Genomic DNA, 15,184 nt, shown 5'->3' with positions numbered 1-15,184 from the left:
GGGAGGCTGAGGCAGGAGAATGGCGTGAACCCGGGAGGCGGAGCTTGCGGTGAGTCGAGATCGCGCCACTGCACTCCAGCCTGGGCGACCGACCGAGACTCCGTCTCAAAAAAAAAAAAAAAGAGAGGATCTCACTCTGTCACCTGGACTGGAGTAAAGTGGTGCAACCATAGCTAGCTCACTGCAGCTTTGAACTCCTGTGCTCAAGCCATCCTCCATGTCAGCCTCGGGATTATAGGTGTGAGCCATCGCACCTAATGTGGTTCAATATTTGAAAATCAATCAGCATAATCACATATTAATAATTTAAAGACAAACCACATGATCATATCCATTTCCACAGTTGATATTCTGCATCAGTTACCTTTCTAGGTATCTGACAAAACTCAGCATCAATAATTTTAAAAAAGAAAAATAACTCTCAGAATAGCAGGATAAAGAGGTACTTCCTCAGCCTGATAATAGAGATCTGCAACAACCTGTAGCTAACATGATGCCTAGTGGCAAAAGGCTGAATGCTTTTCCCCCTAACGTCAATAAGCCAAGATTGTCTACTCTCACCACTCCAATTCAACATTGTACTGCAAGTCCTAGCCAATATAAAAGGCATACAGATTGGAAAGAAATAAATACAACTTTTCTTTCCTTTTTTTTTTTTTTTTTTGAGATGGAGTCTTGCTGTTGCCCAGGCTGGAGTGCAGTGGCGCAATCTTGGCTAACTGCAACCTCTGCCTCCCGGGTTCAAGCAATTCTCCTGCCTCAGCCTCCCGAGTAGCTGGGATTACAGGTGCCTGCCACCGCACCCAGCTAATTTTTGTATTTTTAGTAGAGACGGGGTTTCACCATATTGGCCAGATTGGTCTCGAACTCCTGACCTTGTGATCTGCCTGCCTCAGCCTCCCAAAGCACTGAGATTACAGGTGTGAGCCACTGCGCCCCACCACTTTTCTTTTTTTCAAATCAAGCAGCCTCCTGAGCCATAACAGGCACAGAGAGACTCGCACGTGACATGATTTTATATGCACATAATCCCAAGGAATCTATAAAAAAAACCTCCTACAACTAATAAATATGTTTAGTAAGGTTGCAAGGTTAACACACAAAAACCAATTGTATTTTTATATACTGGCAATGAACAATTAGAAAATACTTTTTTGGTTTTTTGAGACAGAGTCTCTCTCTTGTTGCCCAGGCTGGAGTGCAGTGGCCTGATCTCGGCTCACTGCAACCTCCAACTCCTGGGTTCAAGCAATTCTCCTGCTTCAGCCTCCCAAGTAGCTGGGATTACAGGCACACGCCACCACGCCCAGCTAATTTTTGCATTTTTAGTAGAGATGGGGTTTCACCATGTTGGCCAGGCTGGTCCTGAACTCCTGATCTCAGGTGATCCACCTGCTTGGGCGTCACAAAGTGCTGGGATTACAGGCATGAGCTACTGCGCCTGGCCAAAAATAAAAAATTTTAAATGGCATTTACAATAGCTCAAAATATGAAATAATTAGATATAAATCTAATAAAACGTTCTGTGTTGTATGCTGAAAAGAATAATGAAAGAAATTAAAAGAAGATTTAAATAAATGGTGAGCTATAGGTGTTTGTGATTGAAAGACTTAATGTAGTAAAGACACTGATTCTTCCCAAATTGATCCATAAATTTCACACAATCAAAATCTCAGCAAAGGTGGTAATTGCACCTGTTGCACCTGTAGTTCCAACTACTGAGGAAGCTAAGGTAGGAGGATCACTGGAGCCCAGGAGTTCAAGGCCAGCTTGGGCAACATAGCAAGACCCTATCTCAAAAAAAAAATCTCAGCAGAATTTTTTTGTAAATATAGACAAGCTGATTCTAAAATGTTATGTAAAATCAAGGGAACTAAAATAGTCAAAACAATTTTGAAAAAGATCAAAGTATTTAAATATTTTTATTTACTTATTTAATTATTTTGAGACAGGGGCTCACTCTGTCACCCATGCTGGAGTGCAGTGGTGCAATCTCGGCTCACTGCAACCTCTGCCTCCCGGGTTCAGGTGATTCTCTTGCCTCAGCCTCCTGAGTAGCTGGGATTACAGGCACACGCCACCACGCCTGGCTAATTTTTGTATTTTTAGTAGAGATGGGATTTCACCATGTTGACCAGGTTGGTCTTGAACTCCTGACCACAAGTGATCTGTCCACCTTGGCCTCTCAAAGTGCTGGGATTACAGGCATGAGCCACCGTGCTCAGCCTAAATATTTTTATTTAAATAAAAATAAAACTCAAGGTCTCCTTCTGTTGCCCAGGCTGGAATGCAGTGGTGTGATCACAGCTCACTGCAACCTCTAACTCCTGTGCTCAAGCAATCCTTCCACTGCACCCTCCCAAGTAGCTGGGACTACAGGCATGCACCACCATGCCTGGCTAATTTTTTTTTTAATTTTGTAGAGGGGAAGGTTGGCAGTGGGGGTGAGGGATAAAAGACTACAAATAGGGTTGCAGTGTATACTGCTCAGGTGATGGGTTCACCAAAATCTCACAAATCACCACTAAAGAACTTACTCATGGCCGGGTGCAGTGGCTCACTCGTGTGGTCCTGGCACTTTGGGAGGCTGAGGTGGGTGGATCACCTGAAGTCGGGAATTCAAGAGCAGCCTGGCCAATATGGTGAAACCCCATTTCTGCTAGGGATGCAGAAATTAGCCAGGCATGGTGGTGCGCGCCTGTGGTCCCGGCTGCTTGGGAGGCTAGGGAGGGAGAGTAACTTGGATCCGGAAGGCAGAGGTTGCGGTGAGCTGAGGTTGCACCATTGCACTCCAGCCTAGGCGACAAGAGCAAAGTTCTGTCCAAAAAAAACAAAAAAACAAAAAACCTTATTCATGTAACCAAACACCACCTGTACCCCCGATAACCTATGGAAAAATGAAAAAAATTTTTAAATTGTAGAGACAGAGTCTCGCTATTTTGCTAGGCTGGTCTTGGACTCATGGTCTCAAGTGATCCTCCCTGCTTGGCCTCCCAAAGTGCTGGGATTACAGGCGTGAGCCACAGCACTCAGCCTAAAATTTTTAAGACTTACTGTATAACTACTGTAATCAAGAAATTGTGTTGGCCAGGTGCAGTGGTTCATGCCTGTAATCCAAGCACTTTGAGAGACCAAGATGGGAGGATTATTTGAGGCCAGGAGTTCAAGAGCAGCCTGGCAAACATGGCAAAACTCTGTCTCTACTAAAAATACAAAAATTATCCAGGTGTGGTGTCAGGCGCCTGTAGTCCCAGCTACTCAGGAGGCTGAGACGCAAGAATTGCTTGAACCCGGGAGGCAGAGGTTGCAGTGAGCCGAGATCACACCGTTGCACTCCAGCCTGGGCAACAGAGTGAAACTCTGCCTCAAAAAAAAAAAAAAAAAAAAGAAAAGAAAAAAGAAGAAGATAAGAAACTGTGGTATTTGCAAAGGGATAGACACACAGATTCATGTAACAGAGGGTAGATAGTCAAGGAGAAATGCCGACGAATATGGCCAATTGATTTTTGACAAAGGTAAAAGGGAAATTCCATGAAGAGACAGCAGACTTTTCAACATATGGTGTTGGAACAACTGGAAATCCATATGCAAAAAAAAATATATATATATATATATAAAACTACACCTCTCATCTCACACAAAAATTAGCTCAAAATGGATCCTAGATCTAAATGTAAAATATAAAACTATAAAATTTTTGGAATAAAGAGTATGAGAAAAATCTTCATAACATGGGATTAAGCAAAGAATTCTTAGACATGACATCAAATGGAAGTCCTTTTTTTCTTTTCTTTTCTTTTTTGAGATGGAGTCTTGCTCTGTCTCCCATGCTGGAGGGCAATGGCGTGATCTTGGCTCACTGCAATCTCCGCCTCCTAGGTTCCAGCGATTCTCCTGCCTCAGCCTCCCAAGTAGCTGGGACTACAGGTGCACCTGGCTAATTTTAGAGATGGGGTTTTTTAGTAGAGATGGGATTTCACCACGTAGGCCAGGCTGATCTCAAACTCCTGACCTCAGGTGATCTGCCTGCCTCAGCTTCCCAAAGTGCTGGGATTACAGGCATGAGCCACTGCACCTGGCCTGGAAGTTCTATTTTTAATATTTTGAGGAAATTCTATCCATTTTTCTATAGTGGCTGTACTAGTTTATAATTTCACCACAGTGTGTAAGTGTTCCCTTTTCTCCATATCCTCATTGACACTTGTCTTTTTGTCTTTTTGATTATAGTCATTCTAACTGAAGTGAGGTGTTATCTCATTGTGATTTTGATTTGCATTTCCCTGATATGTGATGTTGAGTATTTTTTCATGTACCTGTTGGCCATTTGAATTAATTCTTTTGAGAAATGTCTCTTAAGTTATCTTGTCCATTTTAAAATCAGATTATCTGTTTTTTTGTTGTTGAGTTAACTTCCTTACATATTCTGGATATTAACCTTTTGTCAGATGTATAGTTTGCAAATATTTTCTCCCATTCTATAGATTGTCTTTCTTCACTCTATTGTTTCTTGCTGCACAAAAACTTTTTAGTTTGATGTAGTTCCATTTGTCTATTTTTGTTTTTGTTGCCTGTGCTTTTGAGGACTTATTTTTTTAAAAAAATTGCCCAGTCCAATGTTATTAAGCATTTTCCCTATGTTTTCTTCTAGTAATTTAATGGTTTCAGGTTTTACATTTAAGTCTTTAATTCATTTTGAATTGAATTTTGTATATGGTGAGAGGTAGGAGTCTAGCTTCATTCTTGTGCATATGCATATCCAATTTTCCCAGCATTGTTTATTGAAGAAACTGTCTTTTACCCAATGTGTGCTCTTGGCACCTTTGTTGAAAATCAGTTAGTTGTAGGTGCATGACTTTATTTCTGGGCTTTCTATTCTGTTCTATTGGTCTATGTGTGTGTGTTTGTGCCAGTACCATGCTGTTTTGGTTACTATAGCTTGATAGTATATTTTGAAGTCTGATAGAATAATGCTTCCAGCTTTGTTCTTTTTGCTCAGGATTGCTTTGGCAATTTGGAGTTGTTTGTGGTTCCATTTAAATTTTTACATTGTTTTTTATATTTCTGTGAATAATGTCATTGGTATTTTTGTAGAGATTGCATTAAATCTATAGATTGCTTTGGGTAGTATGGGGATTTCAACAATATCAATTCTTCCAATTTGTGAATATGGGATATCTTTCCATTTATTTGGGTATTTTTCAATTTCTTTCACTGATGTTTTATGGTTTTCCATGTAGAGATCTTTCACCACCTTAATTAAGTTGGTTCCTAGGTATCTTTTTTGTAGCGATTATAAATAGAATTGTTTTCTTGATTTACTTTTCTAATAGTTCACTATTAATATATAGAAACACTACTGATTTTTCTATGTTGATTTTGTATCCTGCAACTTTACTGAATTTGTTTATTGGTTCTAACAGATTTTTGGTGGAGTCTTTAGATTTTCTATATATAAGATTATGTTGTTTAAAATAAAAACATAATGCTGTCTTCAAACAGAGACAATTTGACTTCCTCCTTTCCAATTTAAATGTTTCTTATTCCTTTCATTTGCTTAATTCTTCTGGCTAGGACTTCCAGTACTATGATGAATAGGAGTGGTGAAAGTGGGCATCCTTGTCTTCTTCCTGTTCTTACAAGAAAAGCTAATATTAGCTGTGGGTTTGTGATATATGATAATGTTAGCGATAGGTTTGTCATACATGGCCTTTATTGTGTTGAGTTACATACCTTCTATGCCTAACTTCTTGAGGGTTTTTTTTTTTTTAATCATGAAGCGATGTTGAATTTTGTCAAATCCTTTTTCTGCATATATTGAAATAATGGGTTTTTGTTTTTTGGGTTTTTTTGAGATGGAGTCTCACTCTGTTGCCCAGGTTGGAGTGCAGTGGCATGATCTTGGCTCACTGCAACCTCCACCTCTCAGGTTGAAGCGATTCTCATGCTTCAGCCTCCCAAGTAGCTGAGATTACAGGTGTGCGCCACCACACCCAGCAATTTTTTTTATGTTTTTAGTAGAGATGGGGTTTCGCCATGTTGGCCAGGCTGGTCTCAAACTCCTGACCTCAGATGATCTGCCTACCTCAGCCTCCCAAAGTGCTGGGAATACAGGCATGAGCCATTGTGCCCAGCCTTCTATTTGTTAATGTGATATATCATATTGATGTGAATATGTTGAACCATACTTGCATCCCTAGGATGAATCCCACTTGTTCGTGGTGAATGATATTTTTGATGTGCTTTTGAATTTAGTTTGCTGCTATTTATTTATTTATTTATTTTGGAGTCAGGGTCGGGTCTCACTCTATCACCAAGGCTGGAATGGAATGGCGCAATCATGGCTCACTACAGCTTTGACTTCCCAGGCTCAAGTGATCCTTCCACCTCAGCCTCCTGAGTTGTTGGGACTGCAGGTGCATGCCATCATGCCTGGCTAACTTTTCTAATTTTTTGTAGAGACAAAGTCTCAGTATGTTGCCCAGGCTGATCTCTAACTCCTGGCCCCCAGCAATCCTCCCACCTCAGCCTCCCAAAGTGCTGGAATTATAGTCATGAGCCACTGCACACAGCCTTCCAGTTTGCTAGTATCTTCTTGAGAATTTTGCATTTATGTTCATCAGGGATATTGAACTATAGTTTTGTTGTTGTTTTGTCTTTGTATGGTTTGGAATCAAGGTAATGCTGGCATCTTAAAATGAGTTTGGAAGTATTCCTTTCTTTTCAATTTTCAGGAATGGTTTGAGAATAATTGACATTAGTTCTTCTTTAAATGTTTGGTAGAATTCAGCAGTGAAAACTGGGCGCAGTGGCTCATGCCAGTAATCCCAGCACTTTGAGAGGCTAAGGCAGGCAGATCATCTGAGGTCAGGAGTTCGAACCAGCCTGACCAACATGGTGAAACCCTGTCTCTACTAAAACTATCAAATAAGCCAGTGGTGGTGCATGCCTGTAATCCCAGCTACTTGGGAGGCTGAGGCAGGAGAATTCCTTGAACCCAGGAGGTGGAGGTTGCAGTGAGCTGAGATCACGCCATTGCATTCCAGCCTGGGCAATAAGAGAGAAACTCCATCTCAAAAGATAAAATAAAATAAAATAAAATAAAATTCAGCAGTGAAGCCATTGGGTCCTGGATGTGTTTATGTTTTGGAGTTTTTTTGATGGCAGACTTTTTATTACAGTTTCAATTTCCTCACTCATTTTTGCTCTGTTCAGATTTTCTATTTCTTCATCATATAATCTTGGCAGGTTGTATTTGTCCAGGAATTTAATCTTCTAAAGTTTATTGGCATATAGTTGTTCATGATAGTCTCTTATGGTCCTTTGAATTCCTGTGATATCAGTTGCAGTGTCTTCTTTTTCATCTGTCATTTTATTTATTTGGGTCTTTTCTCTTTTTTGCTTGGTTAATCTAGCTAAAAGTTTGTTAATTTTTTTTTCAGAAAACCAACTCTTCATTTTATTGATCTTTTGAATTTTTTTTTAGCCTCTATGTTTTTATTTCTGCTCTGAGCTTTATTATTTCCTCCCTTCTATCAATTTCAGGTTTAGTTTTTTCTTGTTTTTCTAGTTTCTTGAGGTGCATGGTTAGGTAGTTAATTAGAAATATTTCTTCTTGGCCAGGCGTGGTGGCACACACCTGTAATCCCAGCTCATTGGGAGGCCACGGAGGGTAGATCTCTTGAGGCCAGGAGTTCAAGACCAGCCTGGTCAACATAGTGAAACCCCATCTCTACTAAAAATACAAAAAAGGCTGGGAGCAGTGGCTCATGCCTGTAATCCCAGCACTTTGGGAGGCCAAGGCGGGTGGATCCCCTGAGGTCAGGATTTCCAGACCAGCCTGGCCAATGTGGTGAAACCCTGTCTGTACTAAAAATACAAAAATTAGCCGGGCATTGTGGTGGGAGCCTATAGTCCCAGCTACTTGGGAGGCTGAGGCAGGAGAATCACTTGAACCTGGGAGGCAGAGGTTGCAATGAGCTGAGATTGCACCACTGTACTCCAGCCTGGGTGACAGAGTGAGATTCAATCTCAAAAAAAAAAAAAAATACAAAAAATACGAAAAATTAGCCAGGCATGGTGGCACATGCCTGTAGTCCCAGCTACTCAGGGAGCTAAGGCATGAGAATTGCTGGAGCCTAGGTGGTGAAGGTTGCTGAGATCACGTCACTGCACTCCAGCCTGGGTAACAGAGCAACACTCTGTCAAAAAAAAAAAAAAAAAAAGGAAAGAAAGAAAGAAGGAAGGAAAGGAAAGGAAGAAGGAAGGAAGGAAGAAAAAAAGAAAGGAAGAAAGGAAGGAAGGAAGGAAGGAAAGAAAGGAAAGAAAGGAAGAGAAATATTTCTTCTTTTTTAGCCAGGTATGTTGACACATGCCTGTAGTCCCAGCTACTCAGGAGGCTGAGGCAAGCAGATTGCTCGAGTGAAGGAGTTCCAGGCTGCAGTGAGCTATGATCACACCACTTCACTCCAGCCTAGGTGATAGAGTGAAACAAGAAAGAAAGGAAAGAAAAAAAGAAAAGGAGAAAAGAAAAGAAGGAAAGGAAAGGAAACAACAAAGAAAGGAAATAAAAAAAGAAAAGAAAAGAAAAAAAGGAAAGGAAAGGAGGAAGGAAGAAAGGAAGGAAGGAAAGGAGGGAGGAAGGAAGGAAGGAAAATCATTCTTCTTTTTTGATCCATTTTTTGGTAGGAACTTCCCTCTTAAAACTGCTTTTCCTGTGTCCCTATGATTTTGTGATGATGTGTTTCCATGTTGTTTGTCGCTCTGTCCCCCAGCCTGGAGTGCAGTGGTGAAATCTTGGCTCACTGCAACTTCCGCCTCCCAGGTTCAAGCGATTCTTCGGCCTCAGCTGGGATTACAAGTGTGCGCTATCATGCCCAGCTAATCTTTTTCTGTATTTTTAGTAGAGATGAGCTTTCACCATATTGGCCAGCCTGGTCTCAAACTCCTGATCTCAAGTGATCCACCCACCTTAGCCTCTCAAAGTGCTGGAATTACAGGTATGAACCACCATGGCTGCCCTCAAGGAATTTTTTAATTTCCACTTTAATTTCTTCATTGACCAATTGGTCATTCAGGATCATCTTGTTTACTTTCCATACATGTGTAAGATTTCTGAAGTTTTTCTTATTGTTGATTTTATACCATGTGGTCCAAAAAGATACTTGCTATGATCTCTATCTTCTTAAATTTGCTGAGATTTGTTTTGTGGTCTAATATATGGTCTATCCTGGATAATGCTCAGTTGAGAATGTGTATTCTGCAGCTGTTGGATGGAATGTTCTGTAAATGTCTGTTAAGTCATTTGGTCCATGGTGTAGCTAAAGTCTGATGTTTCTTTGTTGATTTTCTTTTTTTTTTTGAGACTGTGTCACCAGGCTGGAGTGCAGTGGCGCCATCTTGGCTCACTGCAACCTCCATCTCCTGGGTTCAAGCGATTCTCCTGCCTCAGCCTCCCAAGTAGCTGGGATTACAGGCACGCGCCACCATGTCCAGCTAATTTTTGTATTTTTAGTAGACATGGGGTTTCACTATATTGGCCAGGCTGGTCTTGAACTCCTGACCTCGTGATCCACGATCCACCCGCTTCAGCCTCCCAAAGTGCTGGGATTACAGGCATGAGCCACCGCGCCCGGCCCTCTTTGTTGATTTTCTAGCTAAATGATCTATCCATTTTTGAGGGTGGGGTGTTGAAGTCCCGTACTGTTATTGTATGCAGTCTATCTCTTTAGCTCTAGTAATATTTGTTTTATATATTGGGGTGCTCTGGTGTTGGGCACATATATATATATATATATTTTTTTTTTTTTAATTTTTTTGAGACAGTGTCTCCCTCCATCGCCCAGGCTGGAGTGCAGTGGCGCGATCTCGGCTCACTGCAAGCTCCGCCTCCTGGGTTCGCGCCATTCTCCTGCCTCAGCCTCCTGAGTAGCTGGGACTACAGGCACCCATCACTGCACACAGCTAATTTTTTGTATTTTTAGTAGAGATGGGGTTTCACTGTGTTAGCCAGGATGGTAGCACATATATATTTATAATTGTTATATCCTCTTGTTAAATTGACCCCCTTGTCATACATAATGACCTTGTCTCTTTTTACAGTTTTTGACTTAAGTTCTATTTTATCTGATATAAGTGTGGCTACTCCTGCTTACTTTTGGTTTCTGTTTGCATAGAAAATCTTTTTCCATCCTTTCACTTTGCTTGTGTTTGTCTTTAATGGTGAGGTGAGTCTCTTGTAGGCAGCAATATGTTGGGTCTTGCTTTTTTGTTGTTTCTTGTTTTTTTTGAGTCAGAGTTTCACTCTTATTGCCCAGGATGGAGTGCAATGGCACAATCTCAGCTCATTGCAACCTCTGCCTCCTGGGTTCAAGTGATTCTCCTGCCTTACTTCCACTCACATAAAGGAAGCCCCGGATTGGTTTATAGATGGCAGCCATCAAAAAACCCTCCCCTCCAAGAGGATATGCCATTACTGAGGGATATCATGATGATACCCACTCTCTCCCACCTAGAAGAGTTGTAGAGGCTGCCCCCTTGCCTTTGGGCACATCCTACCAAAAAGCAGAAATTAGTTGCCCTAATAAGAGCATTAACCCTAGCAAAAACCACACAAGTTAATATATACACCAATTCCAAATATGCCTATAACATCAACCATTCCAATGCCCAAATGTGGAGCAAGTGGGGCTATCTCACGGTTAAGGGAACAACTATCATCAAAGGAAAACCAATCCATCATCTACTAAAGGCAGCTTTACTTCCAGGAAAGGTTGCAGTTATTCATTGCAAAGACATCAATCAGATAAAAGCTACATTTCTTTAGGGAACTGTGAGGCTGACTATTGTGCTCAACCAATCACCCAATTCCCCAATACCTATTTCCCCTCATACAACATATCCCCTCCTTTTATCCAGAACACCAAATACAACAACTAATCATGGCAAGGGCACAATTCAAACCCCCATACTGGTTCATACAAAACAAATTAGTCCTACCTGACCCTGAAAAAGCAACTCTTTCACGGGACATTCACAACTTCTTCCACACTAGCCATTGCCCTCTACATTTCTTAAGTTCCCATATACACATAACCCCAGATATAAAGGAACAGTTAAAAGCCATTCCCCATCAACGCTCTATTTGCCAGAAAACTTCACCCCACTGCAACACTAGACCCCCTTCTTTCCCAACCCGTCAAGCCAGGGGACACCTTCCAGGACAGGACTGGCAAATTGATTTTACCCATATGCCCCCAGTAAAAAAAGGTTCAATTTCTGGCCAGATGTGGTGGCTCACACCTGTAATCCCAGCACTTTGGGAGGCTGAGGTGAGCAGATCACCTGAGGTCAGGAGTTCAAGGCCAGCCTGACCAACATGGAGAAACCCCATCTCTACTAAAAATACAAAATTAGCCGGGCATGGTGGCGCATGCCTGTAATCCCAACTACTCAGGAGGCTGAGGCAGGATAATCACTTGAACCAAGGAGGTGAAGGTTGCGGTGAGCCAAGATTGCGCCATTGCACTCCAGCCTGGCAACAAGAGTGAAGCTCCATCTCAAAAAAAAAGAAAGGAAAACAAATGAATCAGCCAGGTACGTTGACTCACGCCTGTAATCACAGCACCCAGGGAGGCTGAGGTGGGTAGATCACTTGAGGTCAGGAGTTCAAGACTGGACTGGCCAACATGGCAAAACCCCATCTCTACTAAAAATACAAAATTAGCTGGGCATGATGGGGCACTCCAGTAGTCCCAGCTACTTGAGAGGCTGCAGCAGTAGAATCGCTTGAACCCAGGAGGCAGAGGTTGCAGTGAGCCACCAAGATCACGCCATTGCACTCCAGCCAGGGTGACAAGAGCAAAACTCTGTCTCAAAAAAAAAAAAAAAAGAAAAGAAAAAGAATAAATCAAGCTTCCTATCTCCCAGAGCTCTCCTCCTATTCCTTAGGACTTAATCTTTCAGCCAGTATAAACTATTGAGACTTCAGGGCAAGAAAGACACATGCAACTTGTGACCTACATCTACTGCTTGAAATATTGGGCCAAATTTTCAGATCTATCACTGGGGGTGGTTGGAATATCACATCTCAAAATTATCACACATCCTTACAATTTTTTATGATATCATGAATCCTACCATTTTTTCAACTCAACTCCCAAGGAAGTTAGTAATGACGATGAAACCACCATTGCAAGATTATGACTGAGACCATGAAGGAGATCTAACCTAATGGACTCCATCTTGGTTCTAACTTTAAGCTGTCCTTGTTCCTTCCTGGGCATAGGCTGAACTAACTTTGGGAGGAATTTAGTTTATAGTTTAAAACAAAGACAATAACAGCCCTTTCCCAAAACAAACCTCCTCCTTGCCTGGGGACTAGACTGCCTTTATAAGATTAACAAATTAGCCACAAGATTAGAAATTATGGTTTAGGAGTCATGCAGCTGGAGGCCAAGATGCTGACCCTCCCTAAACTGCTCCTGAGATCAGTGCTTGAGATATTTTGCAGACCCTGCACTTGATGGATCAGCTGGTACTACCCAGATCGATAAACAGGCTCATCTGATCTTGTGGCCCCCACCAGGGAACTAACTCAGCGCAAGAGGACAGACAGCTTCAACTTCCCATTATTTCATCTCCTACCTAACCAATCAGCGCTTCTGGCTCACTGGCTTCCCCCTACCCACCCGTTGTCCTTAAAAACTCTGATTCCCAAATGCTCGAGGAGACTGATTTAAATAATAATAAAATTTCAGTCTCCCGCACAGCTGGCTCTGCGTGAATTACTTTCTCTATTGCAATTCCCCGTCTTGATAAATGGACCGTGTTTAGGTAGTGGGCAAGGTGAACCCACGGGGCATTTACAATGACATCACTTGCCTTCGGATGCCCACTGAACCAGGACTCATTTCTGGGTTCCAATCTAATCCCAGTCACTGAGTTGCTGTGTAACTTGGGGCAAATTACCTTTATCCTCTTGCCTTCAGCTTTTCCTTTGGTAGGAAGGGAGCATTAGAGGAGAGATCATTTCAGTAAGGTCCTTTCTAATCCTAACAGTCTAAATAGATTATTATGAATATTAGAAGGTAATAATAAATGTTGGAGAAATTAACTTCAGTTACTCGTATAATATTTCAAATTACCAGTGTTTATATTAGATTTGAGGCTAATTCCATAGGATATTTAAGGACCATAGCAGCAAGGATTAGGAGGCCCTTTTGGTCTGGACCTCACCTTCACAAGGGCCTCAAATTTAGATTTTTGAGAATATCTCCTTTAAAAGTAATTGTCAAATATGATTATAATAAGTTCATCATTCAACCTTATATATATATTTTAGAATCCTCTTATGCCTTTAGGAATAGCACAGTTAGTTCATCCTATACTTTTTTAGGTGTTGAAAGTATTGTCAAAAAACATTTAAAATATGCCATTATTTTTGACGTGCAGTTTGGGGTTATTTTAATTTTTTTTTTTTTTTTTTTTTTTTTTTGAGACGCAGTCTCTCTCTGTCGCTCAGGCTGAAGTGCAGTGGTACAATCTCAGCTCACTGCAACCTCTGCCTCCTGGCTTCAAGCGATTCTCCTGCCTCAGACTCCCAAGTAGCTGGGATTACAGGCGCCCGCCTCCATGCCCGGCTAATTTCTGTATTTTTAATAGAGACGGGGTTTCACCATGTTGGTCAGGATGGTCTTGAATTCCTGAACTCAAGCAGTCCACCCACCTCGGCCTCCCAAAGTGCTGGAATTATAGGTGTGACCCACCACACCCAGCCTGGGGTCATTTTAATTTTAACGTACTAATGAAAGAAGTCTGACCTCCCTCCCTACCTCTGAGGATAATTTCCTTTTACTAGGAATTTACTCTGCAACTGGCACTTTGCTAACATTGCCTGTCTTATCTTTTTTTTTTTTTGAGTCCAGCTTCTGCAGAAGCCTGCCTAATCTTTACAAACCTACGATGCAGCCACTACAGTTATCCCCATTTCAAGGTCGAAGAAATGGAGATTTATAGAAGTTGTCAAATCGCTTACTAGCACACAGCTAATAAGTAGTAAAGCCATCTCTCAAATCCAGGAAATCTAACTGCCCTGCCTGAGCTCTGAGTCAAGGGTCCTACTTTGGCTGCCAGCCAGCGACGACTTCAAGGGTAAGATCCTATGCGGGCCGTAAGGACTCTTCCCCTCCCCCTCTCCCACTTCTTCTATCCCAAAGTCGCTCTTCCCAATTCAGGGAGCTGGGACCACCCTGAGCCAGCGGCCCTGCGCATGCTCAACCGCAGAGCACGACGGGAGAGGGGCGGGGTCGGCGGGGCCGTTTCGCTTCGAAGATTGTTTCAGAAGCGTTGGGCGGCGGGCGTCCCTGAGAGAAATTAGTAAGCCTCCTCATGCGGCGCTGGTTTCGGTCTTTACTCCTGCGCCTTACTCGAAAGGGGCAGGGTTTCTGCTGTCGGTCGGAGGGAGGATGACGCGCCGGGTCGGGGTTTTAGAGACGGAGCTTTGAGTGCGGATTCCGCCAGATGGGGTTCGGGAACTCTGGGCCAGGCCCTGACCTGGATTGTGTTTGTCGCCTCCTTTAACCTTGCCCTCATAGACTGGGGGGGTTAGTGCTCCCCGCTTCCAGCGATTCTCGCCGCCTCCTGCTCCTGTGTAGTAACTGGGCCTTCAGACTTTAGTCTCGCTCCGCAGCCTCCGTTTCAGAAGCCCCATCACACCTGTAGCTCTCCTTCATTGAGCAGTGATTTTTCAAAAGTTTGACTCCTGGCCGGGCGTGGTGCCTCACGCCTGTAATCCCGACACTTTGGGAGGCCCAGGCGGGCGGATCACTTGAGGTCAGAAGTTCGAGACCAGCCTGGCCAACATGGCAAAACCCCGTCTCTACTAAAAGTACAAAAATTAGCTGGGCTTGGTGGCAGGCGCCTGTAATCTCAGCTACTTAGGAGGCTGAGGCAGGAGAATCGCTTGAACCGGGAGGCAGAGGTTGCATTTAGTCGAGATCGTGCCACTGCACTCCAGAGCGAGACCCCGTCTCAAAAAAAAAAAAAAATGAAATGTTTGCTGAACCCCAAAAGCACAGTTTGAACGCTGCTGATTTACAAGATTAATTTTAAGGTATTTGGTATCAGGGACCTTCCTGACATGACCCATGTCTACTTTTCAAACTTTCCAGTTCCTTCTACTAGCACT

The 15,184-nt window shown here is 42.6% G+C and overlaps 1 protein-coding gene across 3 annotated transcripts in view; it reads left to right on the top strand.

Moving 5' to 3' along the window:
• The window catches only part of ZMYM1 (zinc finger MYM-type containing 1), an 86,657-nt gene that overhangs the window by 34,868 nt on the left and 36,605 nt on the right, over window positions 1–15,184 (top strand). Inside the window, exons 2-3 of one of the 3 annotated variants that reach the window (XM_055391441.2) lie at window positions 8,901–8,996; window positions 13,923–14,148. The gene's annotated coding sequence lies outside the window, so the exon portion shown is untranslated. Of the gene's footprint in view, window positions 1–8,900; window positions 8,997–13,922; window positions 14,149–14,242; window positions 14,374–15,184 lie in introns of those variants that run through there. The other 2 variants (XM_019015076.4, XM_055391437.2) reach the window with 2 other exon arrangements.

Source organism: Gorilla gorilla, chromosome 1 (assembly GCF_029281585.2).
Source record: "Gorilla gorilla gorilla isolate KB3781 chromosome 1, NHGRI_mGorGor1-v2.1_pri, whole genome shotgun sequence".
Taxonomy (NCBI): domain Eukaryota; kingdom Metazoa; phylum Chordata; class Mammalia; order Primates; family Hominidae; genus Gorilla; species Gorilla gorilla.
This window is presented reverse-complemented; position numbering and strand designations above follow the sequence as displayed.